Consider the following 25,632-nt stretch of genomic DNA (forward strand, 5'->3'; position numbering starts at 1 on the left):
TCTCTCACTGTCGATTGGACGGAGCTCAGGGTACTGAACATGAATTGTGGGTTTAAATTAATCGACACAAAATTCTCATGCACAGTTGGAGTAGTGGCCTGAAACCAAATCGTGCCAAAACAACGATTTTTGACTTTCTCTATTGAAAGGTATTAACATTGCTGGAAAAACCGACTTTCGAACGGAGCCTCGGAGACCCATAGTGTTATATACCATTCGACTCAGTTCGACGAGATCGGAAAATGTCTGTGTGTGTGTGTGTATGTGTGTGCACCTTTCGAAGATATTTTTACGCGCTCAATTTTCTCAGAGATGGCTGAACCGATTTTAACAAACTTAGGCTCGTTTGAAAGCTACTGTCGGGTCATTGATCAAGTTCGAAGATCAAATGGCTGTGACTTTTGGTTTCGGAGATATGATGGTATAAAAGACGTAACCGACAAAACGTGTTGCTTTTTTACCGCGCAAGATTCTCGGAGATGACTGAACCGATTTTAACAAACTTAGGCTCGTTTGAAAGCTTCTATCGGACCATTGATCAAGTTCGAAGACCAAATGGCTGTGGCTTTTGGTTAAACAGATATAAAGGTATAAGTGACGTAACCGACAAAACACGTTGATTTTTACCGCTCTTATACATAAGGGTGCCAAAATTTTGGAATCACCTCTATTTTCGTAAAGCTCTAATGCTCAAAAGTTTAAGCATCTCGAAACGAGCCCTAATGCAAAATTTGAGCTAAATCGGACATGCGTAAGGGGTGCTGCCCGGTGGTAAAGGTTTGACAATTTTCTATCTTGAAAAAGCATCATAGGGGGAGGAGTACATGAAATTCCCAAAACCGAAATTTTTTTCATGCCAAAAGTCTCAAAACTGCATGAAACGTCGAGATTTAGTGTCATCTCAAAAATTTTTTTTTTGAAAAAATCAACGTTCTGGGACTTGAAAATTTTGATATTCTCTCTAAGTCCCAAAAAGTTGATTAAAAAAATTTTTTTTTCGAGATGACACTAAATCTCGACGTTTCATGTAATTCTAAGCCTTTTGGTATCAAAATTATTTTTTCGATTCCCCCCCTATGGTGATTTTTCAAGATATATGAAAATTCCACTAAGTGGACTAAGAAGGCTTTTTTTAGATTAGCATCACTGTTCTCATACAAATAGGCAACGCAAATGTCAAGCACTAGTTTGGAAAAATGATGCTGACTGTGTGACATAAACACTGAAGCATGGTTTTGTAAACTACTCGAATCAATCTGAATCAATTGGTGTCAAAATTAGATACGAAATTATTTAATAAAAGTATGAAACATATTTTCATGAGACTGTTATGAAAGAAGAGAAAGGCATTATCACACCACTAGGTGGATTAAGAAGGGTTTTTTTAAATTAGCATCACTCTTCTCATATAAATAGGCAACGCAATAGTTTCAGTTTAATATGAATAATGCAGCTTTTTTTACTACTGATTAGCAAACATAAGCAGAGTTACATTAGCTTGATTCAACTCACATCCAACGATCACGGTGGTGTTGTTGTAATAATTTATTCAAATAAAGATATTCGCTAATTTGAAGAAATCATGCGACAGTAAATTCCTTCGCAGAAATACCGAGGACCTTACTTGAAATTCCTAGCTTTAATTAGGAAATCAGAAACCAAAAGCTTTTCCACTTATTTTCTACTGGTTTTCATGAGGCGATCTCTATCTCTCGTTACGTTTCAATTATCGTTGAGTTTTTTGTTTTCGCGACTATCAAACGACCTTCCAACACAATTTGAGAAATGTGACACCAAACGACGCCAAGGCCAACCTGCTGAGGAAATAGGCGTAATTAATGCGAGTTTTTGGTTGTTTTTTTGCTTCGCCGACTTCTGCGCCAAATCGAGGTTACCGACAATCTCAGACAGGAGGTTACCAAGTGAGACCCCATTTTTTTTTCTTTCGTTCAGCGCGCCCCGTATCTTGAAGAATAATAGTAGGCTATGCTAATATTTAGCCGCTAGATTCTCTCGAAACCGTTCAGTTCTCTCGCTCAACTGGGTCCAGCACCTAACGGCAAAGTCTTCACTTCACACTCATCGAAACTTACTGGAGGTTACTCACCAACACCGTTTCGGTTGGTCCTTTAAAAAAAAGGGGAGCCTTTTCAGCTCTCACGCACTTGCAGGAGAGTTGGCCGTTCAAGCCGTTGAGGTTTCCTCGTGTTGTGTTTTTCGTTTTTACTGTTTTTACACCGCAGGAACCCGAGAGACTGTGGAAGTGACTGGAGGTCGACTGGAGTGTTGGACTCAATTGGTAGTAGCACGCTACCCGCCGCTTTTGAAGAGGAGATTATTTAGTAGGTGGTGGTAGTGGTACTACGACTAGAAGTACTACCGCCGTCGAAGTGGAACTATGTCAGTCGAAAGCTCACTTTGAACCGGAACGGGTGGGTTTTCTTCGGTTGGTCCGTCGGTCGGTCGGTTGGGATTACCGAGTTCGTCGGTATCCTTGTTAATGTTTTTGTGTTGTGGTTCCCTCAAACCGAAGCGGCCCATCGATCATGCAGTGATCCGTCGAAAATGGAACGAGTGACAAAGATCCCGGTTTGAAAAATTGAAGTGCCAGTTGGGAATCAGTTCAGTGTCTCCGAAGCAAGTGAAGAATGTGAACCAGTCTTAAATTTCGCCTCGTCGGTTGAGCTTCTCTGTTTCGGGTTGATTTTGACCCATTTAAGTGGTCCCGATCTAGGACTCGACAGAACCTCTGCTGCTGGTGCTGCTAACGGTGGTATTGAACTGGATAATTCATTCATTTTCTGTCCTCATTCGTTCTTACACGGGGATGCGGGGAGACAGGGAACCGAGAGTAACATCCGTTGGTGAAAATCGTTATTGGCCTCCTCAAACGCGGGTTGCTGCTGCTGCTACTGCTGCTGGTGGTGGTGGTTTCCGTCGTTCAAGCCAGCCAAAAGCAGCTTTTGTGGGCCTTGGCTTCGATCCGGCATGGCATCGGCACGGATCGGAATGCAGGCAATGAGAGGCAAGGCTGGATTTGTTGTGGACGTGTTGGGATCTATGGAAACAGCTGTACCTTTGTACCCAGCCTACTGTGTTTTTTTTGCTGCCACGGTGAATGTCTACGGGAATTTTAAAGGGGAGCGAAATGTTTCGGTATTTTTTTTCTCTCTCTCTCTCTCTCTGTTTACTTCGATGATTGAACTGTTTGTGAAACTTTGTTAATAATGTTTCGGAATGAATTACGATACAAACCAAACAGAATTCTTTTCCGCTTCAAATATTAACGGGTTTCCATGCTTTTTCTCCATTAAACAAATCAATTTCTTGTGTTTGGTTATTCCGTTCTCGTTGTAATATTTTTCGATTGAAGAACTGCTATTTATGACTGTGCTACACTTTCTTAACAGTAAGCCATTGAGGAAAAAAAACTCCAAAATCCTAACGCAGCGAAGAAAAACAATCTATGGCTTGTTGAAAAAGCTATTACCGTGTGAAATCTAAGTCTCAAAACATATTTTGTTTACAAGGACAATTATGACAGATATTGCAGAAAAATCACTCACAAAGTAAACAACGGATCAAAACATGAAAACATTACTGTTCTGACTTAAAAGAGACCTTTCATTTGCAAATCGGTCTAGGAATCTCTAAGATTTACGCCTCTTTGTTCTGCACACAACACAGACATTTGCTCAGTTCGTCGAACTGAATCGAATTAAAAGTTAAAAAAGTACGGGTGTGTAATGTCAGAGACATAACTGGATGTCGTGAATACGAATAAAACTGACACTTTTTCATTATACTTTCGAAATAAGTTATCAAAATGCCGTGCGAGATAAATTTCTGGCATTCAGAAAGGTCAAATTGTGTAATTCTCTAAAATATTAAAAACTGTTGCGAATGAATTTTGCACAAAGCTAATCAAATTATCCTGAAAACTGGATCTGTGACCTGAGCGTTTGAGGCTTTATACCACGCCAAAGGTTTACTTTCATTGCCGACTGCTCCTCCTGACGACCGAAATCCAAATGAGAGGACGACCTGAGCGTTTCACGTATTTTACTTGGTTTGTTCTTACTGATGTTGGTGGGAAAAGCTCACCTCGACATCCAGTTTGTTGAACAGTTTTTATTAAAAGATTACCTTTCCTATTTGTTCAGTAGATTCTGATATGTGCCTGGCAACTTCAAAACCGTCGTCCGGATGCGAAAAAGGCAAGCAAGCGTGATGAATTTTCCTCATTATTTCCAAAAGTTTTAGAAAACTTTGTTTTTCAATTATTTATGGGTTTTTCACGCTGTTGAAAATTTAATCACGAATTCCTGATAATATTTCCGATAGCTTCTAGAAAAAAAAAATGTTGTTGGGTTAAGTACATCAAAAGATATTTGTGATAAAGTTCTGCCCATTCTTGTACAGGGTAAATTTTGAAAAGGTGCCCCATAGTAAAGTAGGTCGTATTCAGGACAAAAGAACCGATTTGAAGAATTCTGGAATTAGGAACTGGACCTGAGTTCATGAACTAGATTCAGAGCTTAGAACAGACTTAGAATTCAGGTGGACTTTAGTCGACTACAATTTCGAAACTGAAATCAGCTCCGGAATCTTTTTCCAGAATCCAGTTCAGCATGCAGGCTCTGAATTCTGAGCCCATATTTCGGAACTAAGCCTTGAAACTTGAAGACGAGTTTTCGCCACGACTACCAAAATAGGTTGTATAGAGTATAGTAAAGTAAAATTTCTCATAATTCTTTGGGAGTATTATTATGATTCTAAAAAGAACCGAATAGAAGAATTCTGGAGTAAGGAACTGGACCTGAGCTCAAGAACTAAATTTCGAACTGAGAGCAGACTCAGAATTTAGGTGCAATTCTAGAACTACAATTTCGAAACTGAAATCAGTTCCGGAATATAGTTCCAGAATCCAGTTTCAGAATGCGAATGAGAGTTGCTACCTGAGCGTTTGAGGTTTTAACCACACAGAAGGTGCACTCTCCGTCGCTGCTGGTTGATGATATCGCTAGCTCGGCGACCGGAAAGTAAATGATAAATCATTCTCACGACGTCTGCTTCCATCCAACACACAAGAAGAAATGATCGATTTTCGACCACGGTTCCCCTTTTATACGCATTCAGATGAGGATATATTCCTGACTACCTCAAAATCGTCGTCCTTGCGCGAAAAAGCTAAGCAAAAGTGATGAATTTTCCGCCTTGTTTTCAAAGTTTTAGAAAATTTATTTTTGAGTTGTTTGTGGTTATCTCATACTGTTCAACATATTATCCTAAATTCCTGATCATATTTTTGATGCAATGGTGAAAGAATTATGTTGCTGCCGTTAGTACAAGTCGAGATATTCACGATTAAGTTCTGCCCATTCTTCCATATGGCTAATTTTGAAAAGGCACCCCATAGTAAAGTAAGTCGTATTCACGACAAAAAAAAAAGTTTGAGGGAATTGTATACCTAATTCTCATATATATAAAAAAAGGTAAAACCAGAATTGTAAGAGCAGTTTGGGGTTGAAAAAAAAAAACGTTCTTCTAAATTTTTTTTAGTTTTATATCAGATAAAAAAAAAACTGTGTTACAAAAAAAAAACGAATTTAAGTTAGTCCACCAAACAAAATAAAAAAACCCTTCATTCAACGTGTATTTTCATGTTGGTGGCTAGATGAATAAAGGATCATTAATAAGTCAGTCGTGGCTTGATTATTTCACGTGAAATGCTTCACGCATGCCTCATTGGTATTTGGTCGGAGCGAAAGAGGAATGCTGCGAATTTAAGGTAGTCCGGCGTCAGTCGTGAATTAGAAGTGTGGAGTTCGTAGGTTTTGAAGATTAGGTCAGTAGCCGGGAGTCAGGATTCGATTGAATTTAAATTATTTAGACCCAGGATTGTGGTTCAAAAACTAGGTTTAAATTCCAGGTCCAGAATCAAGGTTTCGAATTCAAGTCCGTAATTCCAGTGTATCCTCGGTTCAATAATTAGGTCTTAAATTCTGATCCCGATTCCAGGTCTAGAATGCTAGTTTAGAATTATGCTCCCGAACACCGGTTCAAAATCAAATCCAGGATCAGAAATCAAATCCAGAATACAAACCCTCAGAACATCCAGGGTCCCGAATCTAGACTTGAATCTCCAATTTCCTTAATTCCCTTTCTAGACGGTCTAGAATTCAGTTCCAAAACCCAGATTCAGATTTAATTCCAGTTAGGAATTCAAGTGCAGAATCCAGATCCAGAATCCAGGTCTAGGATCGAGGTTCAGAATTCCGACCCAGAATCAAGTCTCATAATTCTGATCCAGAATCCCAGTACAGATCTCAGTTTCAGAGTTCATATACAGTATTCCGGTTCAGAATTCATGTCAATAATCTAGAATTGAAGTCCAGTTTCCAGGTCAAAAATTCTGGTCCAGAGTCGAAATTCAGGCCCAGAGTCCAGGCCCACAAAGACAGTTCCGAAATTCAGAATTCAGGCTCAAAAACCAGGTTCAGAATCCTGGTCCAACTTCGATATTTCTCTCCTGAATCCAGGTCCACAATATCAAGTTCAGGTGCAGAATCCAGGTTAGAAATCTAAGTCTAGCATTCGAGTGCAGAATCCTTCAAAATTTACATCAAGAATTCTCCTGTCAAGAATTTAAATCAAGTAAAATTGGCCAAAATCCAGAATTCTGGTCCAGAAACCAGGAAAGAAAGCAGACAAAGAATCCAAGTCTTCAATTTAGTACTAGAATCCAGGGTCAGAATACAAGTCTACAATCCATGTCCCTAGTATGCAGTTGGATTTCCAGGATTTAATTTCAATATGGTTCAGTTCCCGTATCCCCAGGGAGGTTTAAAACTCAAACCGAAAACCTAGGTCTTGAATCAAAGTTCTGAATTCAAGCCCAAAAAAAAAAACAGATTCCCGATCCAAAATCCAGTCCCGGAGTTCAGTTCGAAAATGAAACTCCATAACCCAGTTCCAGAATACCGGTCAAGAAGTCTAGGTTCAGAATTCAAGTTCACTGGTAAGAAATCCCGTTACAGGTTTTGATTCTAGGTTTATACAGGTTCAAAATCCAGATTCTGATTAACAATTCAGTTTCATAATTTAGACTCAAGTCCACAATTCGGATCCTGATTCAAAGTTCAGGTCCACAATTCCGGTTTAGAATCCAGCTCCAGCGGTCTGGTTTGAAAAGAAGGTATAGAAAATTCCATTTCAGGACATATGTTCAGAATACCACGTTGGGGTACAAAACCCAGGTTCAGAAGTCTAGGTCTAGCATTCGGGCCCAGAATACCAGTTTTCTGATCCTAAATCCACGCCTAGAATCCCAATCCAGAATTCAAGTTCAGAAACCAGATCCAAAATTTCGGCTCAAAGATTAGGTTTAGAACTCAGATTCAGAGTTCCGGTTCAAAAACCAGGTCCAAGATTCAAATTATGGGACCTAATTAAAAATCCAAGTTTAGAGTTCAGATTCGGAATCGAAAACCACGTTCATAATTTCGTTCTAGAATCCAGTTCCAACACTCCAGGTTTTGGTCCAGAATCTAGGTTCTGAATCGCAGAATCGGTTTCACAATGCCGCCCCAGAATCCTGATCCAAAATTCAAGTCCAGAATCCCGGTCCCAAAACCAGGTGATTTGAATCCTGGTTCAGAATTCTTGTCCAGAGTTCTAGTCCATGATCAGAGTTTCGGTTCAGAGTCCAGGTCCAGAATTCCAGACTCTGGATGGATTCCTGGTTGTTTTAATACTCTTATATTTCGGAATTTAGGCTCACCTAAATTCAAGAACTTCTGGTTTCTGAATTTTCCAGACTTAGAAGCTTGGTAATTCTGTAATTTCTAAACTATACTATTCCTGAATTTTATCTTTCCTGTATTTATGAGCTCCTGGGAGACCCCAACGAAAGTCCATGGGCTCTGGGATTCCGACACTTCGATTCAACTGAACTCCATGGCTTCGGAACGCCTTAACTATGTGATTCTAGGTCGTTGGAATTTTTGAGCTCTGGGAAGCCAAATTTTGACTCTCCTGAATTCAAGACCTCCTGGAACTCCTCCTCCTCAGTGAGTTGGATCTTGGACTGATGAATTATGAGACTAGATCCTAAAGAATATCCTGCATTTTTGTTCTCCTAAGTTCATGAACTCCCTGGCTTTGGAGGCTTTGTAGTCCAAGATTCTCAGAGTTTAAGATGTGTGTCTAAGTTTGTTCCTGGAGTCTTAGAATCTAGGAGTCTTCAATATTGCGACAGTACATATTTTCAGGAGAGTCAAAATTTAGAAATTTTAGAGTTCAGGTGTTTTGAAAAATCCAAGAGTACGGAAGCTCATTATTTCTTGAGAGTCCAAACTTCCAGGAATCGCAAAGTTGAGGAGTTTAAACGTCTCAAAGTTCCGGAATCCCAGATTCTAGGACTCAAGAATCCCCAGACCAGAAGTCCTCAAGAATCCCTGAGTAGGGTAGTTATTCAATTCAGAAGAGTGAAAATTCAGAAACATTAGAGTTTTAGGAGTCTCAACTTCCAGAAGTCATAAACCTAACCTAAGGTCCAAAAGTTCAGGAATCTCAGATTTCTGGGATCCAGGAGCTAAAAAGATTTCCAGAGCACGGTAATTAATGATTTCACGAGAGTTAAAATTCAGGAATATTGAAGACTTAGGAGTCCCACAAAGTTGAGGAGCTTCAAAGTCCAAAAGTTCCGGAATTCCAGATTCTAGGGTCTCAGAGACCAGGAGTGTTCAAGAATCTCTGAGTAGGGTAGTTATTAAATTCAGAATAGTGAAAATTCAAGCATTTTAGAGTCCCAGCTTCCAGAAATCGAAAAGCTAAGGAGTTTCATAGCTCTAAAGTTCAGGAATCACAGATTTCAAGAGTCTTAGAGTCCGGGAGCTACAAATATATTAGAACACAGTAGTTAATGATTTCACGAGAGTCAAATTTAGAGTTGAAGACTTATTAGTCCAAACTTCCAGAAACTACAAAGATGAGGAGTTTCAAAGTCCATAAGCTTCGGAATCCCAGATTCTAGTAGTCTCAGAGACCAGGAGTCTTCGAGAATCCCTGAGTAGGGTAGCTCAGAAGAGTGGACTTTCAAGAATATTTGAGTTTTAGGAGTCCCAACTTCCAGAAATCATAAGCTAAAGAGTTTCATAGTCCAAAAGCTCAGGAATCCCAAATTTTAGAAGCCTTGGAGTCCAGGAGCTACAAAGATTCCCAGAGCACGGTAGTCAAAATTCAGGAATATTGAAGACTTAGAAGTCCCAACTTCCAGGAACCACAAAGTTGAGGAGTTTCAAAGTCCAAAAGTTCCGGAATTCCAGATTCTAGGAGTCTCAGAGATCAGGAGTCCTCGAGAATCCCTGAATAAGGTAGTTATTGAATTTAGAAGAGTGAAAATTCTGAAATATTAGAGATTTAGGAGTCCCAACTTCCAGGAATTACAAAGTTTCAAAGTACAAAAGTTCAGGAATACCAGATTTTAGGAGTCTTAGAGTCTAGGAGCTACAAAGATTCCCAGAGCACAGTAGTTACTTATTTCACGAGTCAAAATTCCGGAATAATGGAGGCTGAGGAGTCCCAACTTTCGGGAATCACAAAGTTGAGAAGTTTCATAGTTCAAAAGTTTAGAAATCCTAGATTGTAGAAGTCTCAGAATTCAGGAGCTACGAAACTTCATTATGTTACGAGGTCCCAAAGTACAAAAGCACCGGGGTCTATGAGTTCTAGAGTCTAGTGGTCGGATTGGGATTCTTAGAGTCCATGGGTTTTAAAGTTCCAAGGTATACCGTATGCGAATCAAGATTCCAAGGTATCCTGAATGTAGAAGAGGCAAAGTCGATTGGTTTCATTTCATTCAGAGTCTCAGAGTTTATGAATCCAGAAGTCCCACAATTTAGAAGTCTAGTGGAGCTAAAATCCAAAACAACTTTTAGGGAATGATTCCCAGCGTCCAGGAGATCAGGAGTCCGTAAATTCCAACGTACAGAAGTTTGAAAGTTCAAGATTTAAGACTCCAGAAGTGAGTTCAAAAGTCCAAAGGTGTCCAAATCCAGAATAGTCAGAGTCAATAAGTCTCCGAACCCTCGGAATACAAATTTCGATTAATAATGAAATTTGAAGCGGCTTATGAGTGGATTCAGCAAACGTATGCCGCCATTCAGTTGTGCTCGACTTTGCGGAATTAAAAAAAAACAGCAAATGAAAAATGACAGATCGAACGATTTGCCTGTTACCACAATCAATTTTCATTTGTGTTCTGGTATTTGCTAAAACAAAACCGCGAATGAATTTATCATTTGTTTGTACATCGTCGGTTGCAATGGTATCAAACAATTTCGTTGAAATCGATGGGGATAGCAATTTGCATTATTTTTGCGTTTTAAATTAATGAATTGTCGTGTCTTGTACACTACAATTCCTTTTTTTTTGCTAGTTCACTTTGAAAACATCGATTGGTACTGGTTGGATTTAAATTAACATTCAAATTTCCAGTGCTTCACGTCAAATCGGTTATGTCTCTGACATTACCCACTCAGTCAATATTTTTAATCTCGTAAAACCTGATTTATAGAATTTTCGACTCATCAAATCATTTCTAAAAATAATCAGCTATTATCTGAAACCAAAAATTTAAACTTATGGAAATTTGCAACCCAACTCAACCTGAAGCTGGAACAATTCCTCGGTTACCTGTTGACACTGGCATGTTTCCACTTGCAAACCAGAATTAGCACCAACCATGAAAAAATTCCGACCCTCGGCGCACCGCACCAATCATACGCACCGGCAACGACGAATTCGATTAGACAGTGCATCGTTAGGAGGAACTGAAAATCACCGAAGCGAAAATGGGACTCATTTTTCCAGCGCCAAAGTCAATCTCAAGTCATGCAATTCATTTCGCAACTTATCACTGCACACCGATCGTACCGGAGAAACACTTTGGAGTAGCGAATGTCGTCCTTCCCGTCGTCGTCACCTTCGTTCGCCGCCACCAGGATTTGCTCCGGGACAGATTGAACGACATTCAATTTATGCACTTTTCATTCGCACTTTACAGCAGCATCAAACCTGGGTCGGTCGGTCGGTCGGTCGGTGGCGGTTTCGACGGTGGAACCGAGGAAACGAAGGCGGAAAGAAGCGAAACGAATCTTACTCAGTCATCATTGAGCGCTGATGTACATCCAATCTGAGCTTAGCCGCGGCCCCCGGTTTCGAAACGCTGGTGCACTTCCCAATCGCCTTCAGGTACAGAAAGAGAGAGAAAAAGCGTAAAACTTTTGATGAAAATTCCAACGGAAATGGGACGGAACAGCTCTTGGCAAGTCGAACGACGACGAAAAAAAAAACGAAGTAGTGAATTAATCCACTTAACAGTAGATCCTCCGGAATTCCCGTTCGTCCTCCCTTCCGTTGCCAGTCACTCGAGCGAGAAAGAAAAGTGCAACTCCCTTCGTTTCGCGTGGCTACCGTACCGGATCCGGCAAAAACACCGGCCCTCCCGGAGATTTCAAGACGGTTTCTTGCTTTGCATTAAGTCCCGCGCTTCGATGGCCAGAAAACAAAGTTAGCATGAGTAGAAAATGACAAAAGTTTTTCCTGCGTACCTGCGGACCTGCCACGCTCGGTCGGTCAGGGTTGGAGCGTATTTTTTCTCCAATCGACTACTCTTCTCGAACCAAGATTCGCTCATCCGTCCGGTCTCCGTCTTCAACTAGCCTGCTTCGGGCAAAGTTTGTCAATGATTGGTCGAGACACGAGCCTTTGGTTCTGCTTGAATAGAAGGAGTGCAAGTAGAAGCAAAAAATATAAGAAAAAGTTTTCTGCTTTCTAGCAGAACAGAAAAAAGTATAGGAGAAAAACTGCGTGTCCTAGCGAATCTTACCTGGACTAGCATTTGGTTAGACGACACACTATTTGAATCAAATCTAAAATCTAGAATTTAAAATCTAAAATGTAAAATCTAAAATCTAAAATCTAAAATCTAAAATCTAAAATCTAAAATCTAAAATCTAAAATCTAAAATCTAAAATCTAAAATCTAAAATCTAAAATCTAAAATCTAAAATCTAAAATCTAAAATCTAAAATCTAAAATCTAAAATCTAAAATCTAAAATCTAAAATCTAAAATCTAAAATCTAAAATCTAAAATTTAAATCTAAAATCTAAAATCTAAAATCTAAAATCTAAAATCTAAAATCTAAAATCTAAAATCTAAAATCTAAAATCTAAAATCTAAAATCTAAAATCTAAAATCTAAAATCTAAAATCTAAAATCTAAAATCTAAAATCTAAAATCTAAAATCTAAAATCTAAAATCTAAAATCTAAAATCTAAAATCTAAAATCTAAAATCTAAAATCTAAAATCTAAAATCTAAAATCTAAAATCTAAAATCTAAAATCTAAAATCTAAAATCTAAAATCTAAAATCTAAAATCTAAAATCTAAAATCTAAAATCTAAAATCTAAAATCTAAAATCTAAAATCTAAAATCTAAAATCTAAAATCTAAAATCTAAAATCTAAAATCTAAAATCTAAAATCTAAAATCTAAAATCTAAAATCTAAAATCTAAAATCTAAAATCTAAAATCTAAAATCTAAAATCTAAAATCTAAAATCTAAAATCTAAAATCTAAAATCTAAAATCTAAAATCTAAAATCTAAAATCTAAAATCTAAAATCTAAAATCTAAAATCTAAAATCTAAAATCTAAAATCTAAAATCTAAAATCTAAAATCTAAAATCTAAAATCTAAAATCTAAAATCTAAAATCTAAAATCTAAAATCTAAAATCTAAAATCTAAAATCTAAAATCTAAAATCTAAAATCTAAAATCTAAAATCTAAAATCTAAAATCTAAAATCTAAAATCTAAAATCTAAAATCTAAAATCTAAAATCTAAAATCTAAAATCTAAAATCTAAAATCTAAAATCTAAAATCTAAAATCTAAAATCTAAAATCTAAAATCTAAAATCTAAAATCTAAAATCTAAAATCTAAAATCTAAAATCTAAAATCTAAAATCTAAAATCTAAAATCTAAAATCTAAAATCTAAAATCTAAAATCTAAAATCTAAAATCTAAAATCTAAAATCTAAAATCTAAAATCTAAAATCTAAAATCTAAAATCTAAAATCTAAAATCTAAAATCTAAAATCTAAAATCTAAAATCTAAAATCTAAAATCTAAAATCTAAAATCTAAAATCTAAAATCTAAAATCTAAAATCTAAAATCTAAAATCTAAAATCTAAAATCTAAAATCTAAAATCTAAAATCTAAAATCTAAAATCTAAAATCTAAAATCTAAAATCTAAAATCTAAAATCTAAAATCTAAAATCTAAAATCTAAAATCTAAAATCTAAAATCTAAAATCTAAAATCTAAAATCTAAAATCTAAAATCTAAAATCTAAAATCTAAAATCTAAAATCTAAAATCTAAAATCTAAAATCTAAAATCTAAAATCTAAAATCTAAAATCTAAAATCTAAAATCTAAAATCTAAAATCTAAAATCTAAAATCTAAAATCTAAAATCTAAAATCTAAAATCTAAAATCTAAAATCTAAAATCTAAAATCTAAAATCTAAAATCTAAAATCTAAAATCTAAAATCTAAAATCTAAAATCTAAAATCTAAAATCTAAAATCTAAAATCTAAAATCTAAAATCTAAAATCTAAAATCTAAAATCTAAAATCTAAAATCTAAAATCTAAAATCTAAAATCTAAAATCTAAAATCTAAAATCTAAAATCTAAAATCTAAAATCTAAAATCTAAAATCTAAAATCTAAAATCTAAAATCTAAAATCTAAAATCTAAAATCTAAAATCTAAAATCTAAAATCTAAAATCTAAAATCTAAAATCTAAAATCTAAAATCTAAAATCTAAAATCTAAAATCTAAAATCTAAAATCTAAAATCTAAAATCTAAAATCTAAAATCTAAAATCTAAAATCTAAAATCTAAAATCTAAAATCTAAAATCTAAAATCTAAAATCTAAAATCTAAAATCTAAAATCTAAAATCTAAAATCTAAAATCTAAAATCTAAAATCTAAAATCTAAAATCTAAAATCTAAAATCTAAAATCTAAAATCTAAAATCTAAAATCTAAAATCTAAAATCTAAAATCTAAAATCTAAAATCTAAAATCTAAAATCTAAAATCTAAAATCTAAAATCTAAAATCTAAAATCTAAAATCTAAAATCTAAAATCTAAAATCTAAAATCTAAAATCTAAAATCTAAAATCTAAAATCTAAAATCTAAAATCTAAAATCTAAAATCTAAAATCTAAAATCTAAAATCTAAAATCTAAAATCTAAAATCTAAAATCTAAAATCTAAAATCTAAAATCTAAAATCTAAAATCTAAAATCTAAAATCTAAAATCTAAAATCTAAAATCTAAAATCTAAAATCTAAAATCTAAAATCTAAAATCTAAAATCTAAAATCTAAAATCTAAAATCTAAAATCTAAAATCTAAAATCTAAAATCTAAAATCTAAAATCTAAAATCTAAAATCTAAAATCTAAAATCTAAAATCTAAAATCTAAAATCTAAAATCTAAAATCTAAAATCTAAAATCTAAAATCTAAAATCTAAAATCTAAAATCTAAAATCTAAAATCTAAAATCTAAAATCTAAAATCTAAAATCTAAAATCTAAAATCTAAAATCTAAAATCTAAAATCTAAAATCTAAAATCTAAAATCTAAAATCTAAAATCTAAAATCTAAAATCTAAAATCTAAAATCTAAAATCTAAAATCTAAAATCTAAAATCTAAAATCTAAAATCTAAAATCTAAAATCTAAAATCTAAAATCTAAAATCTAAAATCTAAAATCTAAAATCTAAAATCTAAAATCTAAAATCTAAAATCTAAAATCTAAAATCTAAAATCTAAAATCTAAAATCTAAAATCTAAAATCTAAAATCTAAAATCTAAAATCTAAAATCTAAAATCTAAAATCTAAAATCTAAAATCTAAAATCTAAAATCTAAAATCTAAAATCTAAAATCTAAAATCTAAAATCTAAAATCTAAAATCTAAAATCTAAAATCTAAAATCTAAAATCTAAAATCTAAAATCTAAAATCTAAAATCTAAAATCTAAAATCTAAAATCTAAAATCTAAAATCTAAAATCTAAAATCTAAAATCTAAAATCTAAAATCTAAAATCTAAAATCTAAAATCTAAAATCTAAAATCTAAAATCTAAAATCTAAAATCTAAAATCTAAAATCTAAAATCTAAAATCTAAAATCTAAAATCTAAAATCTAAAATCTAAAATCTAAAATCTAAAATCTAAAATCTAAAATCTAAAATCTAAAATCTAAAATCTAAAATCTAAAATCTAAAATCTAAAATCTAAAATCTAAAATCTAAAATCTAAAATCTAAAATCTAAAATCTAAAATCTAAAATCTAAAATCTAAAATCTAAAATCTAAAATCTAAAATCTAAAATCTAAAATCTAAAATCTAAAATCTAAAATCTAAAATCTAAAATCTAAAATCTAAAATCTAAAATCTAAAATCTAAAATCTAAAATCTAAAATCTAAAATCTAAAATCTAAAATCTAAAATCTAAAATCTAAAATCTAAAATCTAAAATCTAAAATCTAAAATCTAAAATCTAAAATCTAAAATCTAAAATCTAAAATCTAAAATCTAAAATCTAAAATCTAAAATCTAAAATCTAAAATCTAAAATCTAAAATCTAAAATCTAAAATCTAAAATCTAAAATCTAAAATCTAAAATCTAAAATCTAAAATCTAAAATCTAAAATCTAAAATCTAAAATCTAAAATCTAAAATCTAAAATCTAAAATCTAAAATCTAAAATCTAAAATCTAAAATCTAAAATCTAAAATCTAAAATCTAAAATCTAAAATCTAAAATCTAAAATCTAAAATCTAAAATCTAAAATCTAAAATCTAAAATCTAAAATCTAAAATCTAAAATCTAAAATCTAAAATCTAAAATCTAAAATCTAAAATCTAAAATCTAAAATCTAAAATCTAAAATCTAAAATCTAAAATCTAAAATCTAAAATCTAAAATCTAAAATCTAAAATCTAAAATCTAAAATCTAAAATCTAAAATCTAAAATCTAAAATCTAAAATCTAAAATCTAAAATCTAAAATCTAAAATCTAAAATCTAAAATCTAAAATCTAAAATCTAAAATCTAAAATCTAAAATCTAAAATCTAAAATCTAAAATCTAAAATCTAAAATCTAAAATCTAAAATCTAAAATCTAAAATCTAAAATCTAAAATCTAAAATCTAAAATCTAAAATCTAAAATCTAAAATCTAAAATCTAAAATCTAAAATCTAAAATCTAAAATCTAAAATCTAAAATCTAAAATCTAAAATCTAAAATCTAAAATCTAAAATCTAAAATCTAAAATCTAAAATCTAAAATCTAAAATCTAAAATCTAAAATCTAAAATCTAAAATCTAAAATCTAAAATCTAAAATCTAAAATCTAAAATCTAAAATCTAAAATCTAAAATCTAAAATCTAAAATCTAAAATCTAAAATCTAAAATCTAAAATCTAAAATCTAAAATCTAAAATCTAAAATCTAAAATCTAAAATCTAAAATCTAAAATCTAAAATCTAAAATCTAAAATCTAAAATCTAAAATCTAAAATCTAAAATCTAAAATCTAAAATCTAAAATCTAAAATCTAAAATCTAAAATCTAAAATCTAAAATCTAAAATCTAAAATCTAAAATCTAAAATCTAAAATCTAAAATCTAAAATCTAAAATCTAAAATCTAAAATCTAAAATCTAAAATCTAAAATCTAAAATCTAAAATCTAAAATCTAAAATCTAAAATCTAAAATCTAAAATCTAAAATCTAAAATCTAAAATCTAAAATCTAAAATCTAAAATCTAAAACCGAACCGAAAATCCTAAATTCGAATCTCGAGACCAAAAACTCCATAATCCCACGTTCTTCAGTTCCTGGATTCCTACGTTCCTGAACTTTCCTCCAGAATTTCTGATTTTCCGAACTCGATGAAACTGAATTCCAGAGTTCCTGAATAACTTCTTGTATTATGGAGTTCTCGAAGCTTCAAATCAAATACTCTGAAATTCATGATTTTATATTTTTCCTGAATCGCATAATATACGACTTCTCGAGTTCCTGATCTCTTGAACTTCCGAATTTCTCAGACCTTGTATTGCTGAGACCAGAATTTCAAGAATTCCTGAAACCTTGAAATCCATTATAGTGTTCCGTGTTCTGTTATTTTGAGTTTTGAGTGGTGTTTGTACCGGAATCTTTAAAATTTGATTTACTGGGTTCCTTAATTGGCTCGAATCATACCTGACGGGTCGTAGCAACATAACATGTCAGTGAAAATATGTTACTCCACCATTCATCGCAAGTTCCGGAGTCCCTCAAGGCAGCCATCTGGGGCCGTTCATATATCTAATATATCTCAACGATTTAAATTTGTCGTGGAAGTGCGTGAAGCTATCTTTTGCCAATTAACAATTTCATCTCATCAAGAATCCTGATAATTGAGTGTATTCTTCAATTGGTGCAACGTTCACAGGATGGTACTAAATGCTTCAAAATGTTCCGAAGGATTTAGAAGTAATCTCCTAAAACAGCTAAATATTGACATCCATTGTCGTGAGTTGCAATTCAATCATTTTCTCTGAATTCCTTGCGCTAGAACTAACTACGGTTTCAATGAACCAGTCTCCAGTATGTAAACGGTTGCTCTTTCGAGCTCAATCTTCATTTACCTCGCAATACTGTAAAAAAAACTATTTTTGTAGCGTTATCACTATACATGACTAGCGTTAGCGTTGAAGTTTTATATTAGGATAATGATAAGTATCATTTGAATGTATGTAATCTATTGATACAAATGATGAGAAGGAGAATGACAGAATCTAAGCTCCAGTGAGTTTTTTCCTTACTACTTAATAAATAAATTGCAGTGTGCCCTAAGTTATTGAGCTCCTAAATTCAAAATTTCCCAAGTTTTTGATATCACAAGCTCTTGACTTGACAGATTTCCAAAATCTTGGATTTCTGAGCATCTGAGTTCCTAAATTCCAGATTTCTTGATTTTTTGGGTATATAACTTCTAAATTATTGAGATTTTTATCTCGAAAAATTCTTAATTTTATGACTTCCTGGATTTCCAAATTATTTGACTTCCTGAATTCTTGTTTTCCGAAGTTCTGAAATGCCAGAATCTTCGATTTCTTGCTACTTCGGCACTGATCGGGATAAGTTGAAATTGTGCAGGGAGGTGATCAAACATTTATAGTTGAATCAATTAAACGACAATGAAACCAAACGAAAACCTGCGCTCCTGTAACTGCTGTTAAAGAAATTCATGTAAAATATGTAGTAAAACTTTTCAAGCAGTATGTTTCAACTTTGTGATTGGATTTTCAGTGCAGTTTTGAAAAGTTTTCGTTTTCTAGTACACGAAATTGAACAAAGCACGCTGTGTGCTTCGTTCGTAAAGGCGGTAGTGTTTTCTTCTTCCATACCAGCACGTATCGATGGTTTTGCATCATCATTTTGTATGATAGTTTGAAAGTTTTGACACTCATTGTCCTATATTTTTGAAAGAGGATGTCGGATCTAGATGAACTATCACAGTGAAAAAGATACGAGAGTTTGAATCTAAGTTTGTGAAAATCAGTTGCTGAGAAATCGAAGAGTTCTCTTTTCGGAGCTTTTCTTCACTATTATAGGTGCTTTCGGTACCGGAAACGGGGGACTAGTAGTTTCAAAGTAGGTTTATACATTCAGCAACGAACAAGATCTGTCCACTGGTCAGTTTTATGAAGCTATGCTCCTATTTCAAGGTATCAGATGTACAACTTTGCTTCCGCCGTTTTTCAAAATTAAAAGCTTTATTGCGAAAAAGTGCTTACAGATGTATTATTCAAAGTATTGTCCGTCGCTAGCGACAACTTTCTCCCATCTTTCCGGCAATTTTCGGATTTCGGCTCGAAAAAAGGAGTCCTCTTTTGACGCTATCCATGAAGCAATCAATTTTTCCAACTCTTCGAAGGATTGAAAATGTTGATCTGCCAGGCCGTGTGCCATCGAACGGAATAGGTGGAAGTCAGACGGGGCGACATCTGGGGAATACGGCGGGTGGGGCAAGACTTTCCATTTCAGCGTTTCCAGGTACTTTTTGACCACTTTTGAGACGTGTGGCCGAGCATTGTCGTGTTGGAGGATGACTTTGTCATGTCGCTCTTGATATTGTGGCTGCTTTTCTTTTAGCGCGCGACTAAGGCGCATCAGTTGTGATGGTTTCACCCGGTTTTAAGAGCTCGTAGTAAATTGTTATTCATCTTTGAAGGTTTTTTCTCTTCCGCCATCATGTTTGTCTTCGACATCGAAATCACAGTTTTTAAAACGTTGAAACCCCTCTCGACACGTTATTTTACTCAGAGCAGCATCACCGTAAGTTTCTGAGAGCATTCGATGCGCTTCAGCTGCATTTTTTTTCGAATTGTAACAGAAAAGTAAAACTTCCCGCAAATGGCGAGAATTTTCGAACGTGAATAATACGAAAACAAGAACAGCTGTCACTGAAACGGTTATGACAATTCGTTAGGCACTGTACACACTCACTTTAAAGGCTTTATCATCTATGTAGCCACCTATCGGGAAACGGCGAAAGCAAAGTTGTACACCTGATATATGAAAGTTTATCTGGCATCTTTGTTCCTAGCAATTTCCTAGCATTTTTTTCAGTAATCGGCAACCCTTCCGCGACAATGGTTTGAAAAACAACAAAAATAAAAATCCACTTTCAATTCACCGCTCACCCGCGCGGCTCCCAAATGCGAATTGCAACAACTGTTAGCTCCTGTGTAAGTGTGTGTGTGTCGGTGCAAAAACTGGGAATCAGAAAAACTTCCGGTCGAAGGCATAAACTGACTCAGTGGTGGGCCGGCCATCGCCAGTAATGCCGCCGCCAGTAGACGAATGGGAATCGGAATTCCGGAACACATTTTTCAAATTTGTCGAGTTCCTTCATTTTGGGCCCTGCTGCTGCTGCTGTTGCTACTGCACTTGTTTCTCTTTTCACGGTCGGTTGTTGTTGGGAATAACAACACAAACAAGGAGGGGGAATCTTGAAATGTTATATTTATTTTACTTTCCGTCTGTCGTCGGCTAAGTTGGCCATGAAACTTGTTTTCAGACGACACGAGGTAAAAAATACTCGAGCCGGGGGTAAATCGATCTGTCAGAATTGAACGAAGCACTGCAAAGAGTAAGTGAATTCGAATTTTGAAAGATTTGCGATTTAAAATGCTTTTCAATTCTAGTTTCAGTCAATGACAAGGATTTCATATTACGATAAAATTTTGCATGAAAAATTCAACCCAGGGGGAAGAGAGAGAGGCAAAAAAAAAACAAAGAAATCCTTTGTGTCAGTCGTCCGGATCGAGTTTATTGTGCCTAAAAATTTATCATTTTCATCGCCCTGTCCCAAAGCATAACCATGAGCAATTTTCGGAATTGGTATTTGTTTATTAGTACAGAACAGGAAGGGGCAATTTTAGGTTGGTCCTTCCACCACCCATGGATCGACGATGACGACGAGAGTACCTTCAGACAAACAGGAAACGCTTTCCCAGCCGAACAATATTCTACTCATATGAGGTTGAGTTGAGTTGATAAGAGAGGTTTTTGTTCTGCTACGGTGGGTCCACTAGCTCCCCGGGGAGATTGAAATTCTCAGCAGATTGGAGCCACCCCACCAAAATGGTTGCGAACCGCTCCGACAAGTATGTAAATGGACTGCGGTGGTTAGCAATGAAGTTTATTATTGAATCAAGGTGAAATGGACGACGACGTCGTCAGAGCAAAATGGCAGACAGTTTGTCAGTTTGTTTGAATTTCATTATGCAGTGAGGTTTTAAACTGGTACGTAATTTCATTACTTTTATATAAACAGAATCCTGTTCGGAGCAAGCTGCCCGATCCGCACATATTAGTACGAATAACACAAACTACTCCGAAGTTTGATGATGTCGATAATTCTCTGTTGATCGGTGAGCAAAGTTTTCACACACAATCTGCGTAACAGCCAGGGACATTACCGCACCTCCTACTGTCTCTTGAAACAACCAACTAACCAGCCAACCATTCGGAACGGAACCATGAACACGTGCACCGCTCTTCTAAACGGCTATTTAATCTAATGGATTTAATTATGAAGCGAACTAGATAACGTTTATATCGGCTGTTGGCCGACTCCCACCCGGACTGTCTCCCGGCGAGAAGCGGGGGAAGGTGTTCCAGTTCGAACCCCGGTAGCGAGACTGTTTGGTTATCGATTCAGTTGCAGAACCGACCGATTCACCTGCAACGAATAATGATTGACTACCCATGAAGTGGTTGGTTGCGGTTTGTGGGTAAATTTACTGTACTGCGTCGTGTTTGTTCGACCGGATATTTAAGGGTACAACAGACGGAGCCTAGTGCCCAGGCCATAGGATTCAGTTTATGAATTGTTTGATTACGGGTTTTGTTCAGATGGTGTATTGCGTTTTGGTTCTACGCCTTAGGCAACCGAGAGGATTTAAGGCCGGAAATCAAAGAAATCAGACTTCAGCACTTTAGAATAAATTGACTATAGTAAAGAGAAAATAGTTGTTAAAAAAAACAGGGAACAAAATTTCAACGTTTCATACAATTCTAAGACATTTGACATCAAAAAAATTGTTCAATTTCGGAAATCTCATGTACTTCCCCTTATGGTCGGTTACGTCACTTATACCATCATATCTCCGGAACCAAAAGTCACAGCCATTTGATATTCGAACTTGATCAATGGCCCGAAACAGTAGCTTTCAAACGAGCATAAGTTTGTTAAGATGGGTTTAGCCATCTCTGGGAAAATTGAGCGCGTAAAAATATCTTCGAAAAGTGCACACACAGACATTTTACTATCTCGTCGAGCTGAGTCGAATGGTATATAACACTATGGGTCTCCGAGGCTCCGTTCGAAAGTCGCGGTTTTTTCCAGCAATTCTAATACCTTTCTATAGAGAAAGGCAAAACTTAAATCAGACATTAGAGAGCGTGAATGATAAATCGCAAGTTAGGAATCAGTGTTAAAACTCATAAATCAGATAAAGCAACACAGAACTCGAAACTCACGGATCAAAATTCATTGTCGGAATCATGAACAAAAAATTATGAAATATATTTTGTCATGAGATCGTGCATTTTATTCATGATTTCATGAGCAAAATGATTCATGTGCGTCCATTAAGTTTCGAGACTGATTCCATAGATCGCAGAATATACAAGAATTCTTGAGTTTTTCAAGTTTATCATTCGAAGTATTCTCCCTTCGATTTAGTACATTTCTTACATGGATTCCATAGTGATTCAAATGTGTGTTCCCAGGTCATTTTGTGGAATAACCTAAGGAGTGTATCGAAAATAAACTATCCAAATACATTTGTATTGTACGTATGTATTTGTGATGATTTTTTTTGTTTAGAACACAGCATGCTGTGCGTTTGGCTGTCAGCTTTCCTTTGTTTACTTGCTTGTGCGGTTGAAATTCTGCGTTTTCAAAATGTCGCGTATTGAAAAGGAAGTGAAAATTAAGGTTCTGGACACATGGCTAAGTGAGAAGGGTATTACTATGCGAAAATCAATAATAAGTTCGGGGAACACTATTCTTTGGATGAGCTACCAGAAAGAGCCAGAAAACCCGGTTCTTCCAACCCGAAACTGGACCAGAAAGTGGTATCTCTAATCATGAACAACAAATCAATGTCATTACGTGATTTGCCCAAAAAACAGGAACGAGTGTCGGAATGATCCAGCGTGTCAAGAGGCGAAATCACCCAAAGACCTACAAGAAGCAGAAAATCCCGAAACAAAGTAGTGAACAGAAGAAGCGAACAGCAACAAGGGCCCGGAAATTGTTTTCGCGTCTTTTGCAGTGTCCATATGCATGCGTTTTGATGGACGACGAGGCTTATGTAAAAGAGAACTCAAAAATTCTTGTAGGTCCACAATACTTTACTGTCGTCGTTGGGGAGAATGTGAGCGATGCGGACAGGTCAATTCAAGTGGAGAAATTCGGTCTAAAGGTACTGGTATGGGAAGCAATATGTTCCTATGCTTTGAACTCAACCATTTTTACACTACCGGAACTATAACTCCACTGTTTTGGACGGATTTAGCATCGGCTCACTATGCCAAAACCGCTCTCAATTGGCTTGCGGAAAAGTGTATAAATTTCGTTGAGAAAAATATCAAACCACCAAATTGCCCTCAGCTTCGAGCCATCGAACGTGAAGAGGGTCTTCAAGAAGACTGGTAAAGCAGCTGAGAACATGCAGGAGTTGGGCTCGAGCGTCAAAAAAAATGCGATGCAAAATTTGTACGGAACTTGATGAAGAGCGTTCGATCATTCGTGAAGGAATAACCTAAATTTCGAATAATAAAGGATCAATTTTTAGTTTGAATAAAATATTGTTTTTTTATCATAATTTGAAAGAAAAATTTGTGGATAGCTTATTTTCGATACATTTCTTACAATGCTCGTGTTGAAACCGTTTTGATGGTCTTTACATCTTCAAAAAAGCATCCTTTCAACTTCAACTTTGGAAACAAAAAAGTCACATGGCGCCAAATCCGGTGAATACACACAACACACAGACTAGATTTCGGGCCAAAAACTGACGAACATTTTTCTGAACATATCTGATTCTGTTCATCAAATGCTTTAAAACTTCGATATCGGTAAATGCGCCAGCAATCGTTTGACCAGTTGAAACGAACTCCGGGTGATTTTCGCGTGTTTTTGGCTAGTGATTAGTTTTTCGACTTCCATTCCTATCTTTGGCGCTTAGTTTCTGGACCGTACAGAAAGCAGCACGTTTCGTCGCCAGTATAAATTGATTTTAGAAAGTTTGGAACATTTCTAGCGGCTGCAACGACTTCTCTGGAAATGATTGACACGAAATGATTTCTGCGCTCCTCCGTCAGTGTGTGCGGAAGAAACTTTGCACATACCTTTGTTTTGCCTAAATCCTCGTGAAGAATGAGACAAAGTTTTCGAAATGTTTCTGATGCATTTTTACCAAGTTTTGCGTTGAGTTTAATGGCCGCTCATTGTTTCATGTTGGAATCCTAACTTCAGATGAAGAACTTCTAGAGAGAACTGTCCTTCCTTATTTGCTTCAAGCTTTAAAATTCGCGTTCGAACACATAGATGGTGCTATTATCTATCTGAAAATTTTTAAGATATCATGCATAATACACATGATCGCATGGAAAGGCATGAATCATAATATTCATGATTGTTCATTCATGATTCCGGCAGTGGATTTCTCTTCGTGTAGAGCTATCCATTTGGAACATATACCTCAGCACTGAAATGTGCATACCTAGAGCTCACACGGAAAACCCGCTGATCACAAAATTACAATATTGCAATTGTTGTTTCACGCCCTGGTTGTTGCAACTAAAATGTGGTTGATTTTGTCATAACCATTCAGTATCACAGAAATTGCTGTATTCGAACACTGTCACTTCAATCCGAACAAATTGGCTCAAATGGCATGTTCCCCTTGATAAACTTGATAAGCTTGAGCACGAAGACAGCAAAACGCAAAACAAAAATCCTCTTTATTTCACCAGAAACGTTTCATCATGTTGAAAAGTTACTTACGTCAGTTACGTAGTGACCGTTTCATGTAAGTGAAACTATGCAGAAGCGAGTTAAATATAGAACAAGTTTTCCATGTGCTGAATAGATATTCCTACAGCATGTTTCAATTTCACATGTGAGCTTAAATCAAGCGATAGTATTTGTTTTTTCTTGAAAGTGCACACCTCTAGCATTAGCCTTGTTAGCTACATTCTTGAAAACTGAATTGGAAAGCGAACTTCCAGCGAACAATCCAACAGCAAGTGGAGTAAAAATTTCTTATCACCCTACGAACATTTTGCTGGTTAATTCCATTTTGGGAATTGTTGTCTATTGTTGCATTTCTATATCGTAAACTAACAACATTTGGACTAACAGTAAAAAATACTCATTGCAATGGACGTCTTAAGACAACTGAGAATTTTTTTGCTTCCATGCATACAGGTAACTTTACTGGGAGGGTGTCTTTGCACAGTTGCACGAGAGACACCTCACTGAAAAGTTTTATTTTCCGTGTAGGGTGTATGTCATTGTTTAACTGTAACGTTTCAAAACTCGTTTGTGGTGCGTGTCTTTGCTGGATGTCATTGCTAAATTGCCAGAACAATAAATCAAAAATGACATTTTAATTAAAACAACAATCGATTAGTTATACAAAAATTTAAACTATCAATTGCAGAAAAATAACTAACACTTTAGTTGTTTTGCGATCGTTGGTTTTTGCGTGCAAAAATATGACTCAAAACTTTGACTTGAAAAGACTAAGAACGGATTACCTTTGAATTTAGACTTCCAAACAAAAACTAAAAAAATCAAAATTTCGAACCAAAACTCTGCACTTATTTTCAGCGAAGTTCCAAATCCAAATCTTACGAATGAAAGTCGCAAAGCTTAAACTCAAACCTAAACATTCAGAACACGGAACTAAAAATT

General features: G+C 34.8%; 1 protein-coding gene across 3 annotated transcripts in view; it reads left to right on the top strand.

The window, feature by feature from the left end:
- LOC131433088 (ankycorbin-like) overlaps positions 1-25,632 on the top strand; it is a 174,908-nt gene that overhangs the window by 47,198 nt on the left and 102,078 nt on the right. For 2 of the 3 annotated variants that reach the window (XM_058599879.1, XM_058599897.1), the window contains exon 1: positions 2,397-2,773. The exons of the other annotated variant lie outside the window; for it this stretch is intronic. The gene's annotated coding sequence lies outside the window, so the exon portion shown is untranslated. Of the gene's footprint in view, positions 1-2,396; positions 2,774-25,632 lie in introns of those variants that run through there. 3 annotated transcript variants of the gene reach the window in all.

This window comes from Malaya genurostris, chromosome 1 (genome assembly GCF_030247185.1).
Source record: "Malaya genurostris strain Urasoe2022 chromosome 1, Malgen_1.1, whole genome shotgun sequence".
NCBI classification, from domain to species: domain Eukaryota; kingdom Metazoa; phylum Arthropoda; class Insecta; order Diptera; family Culicidae; genus Malaya; species Malaya genurostris.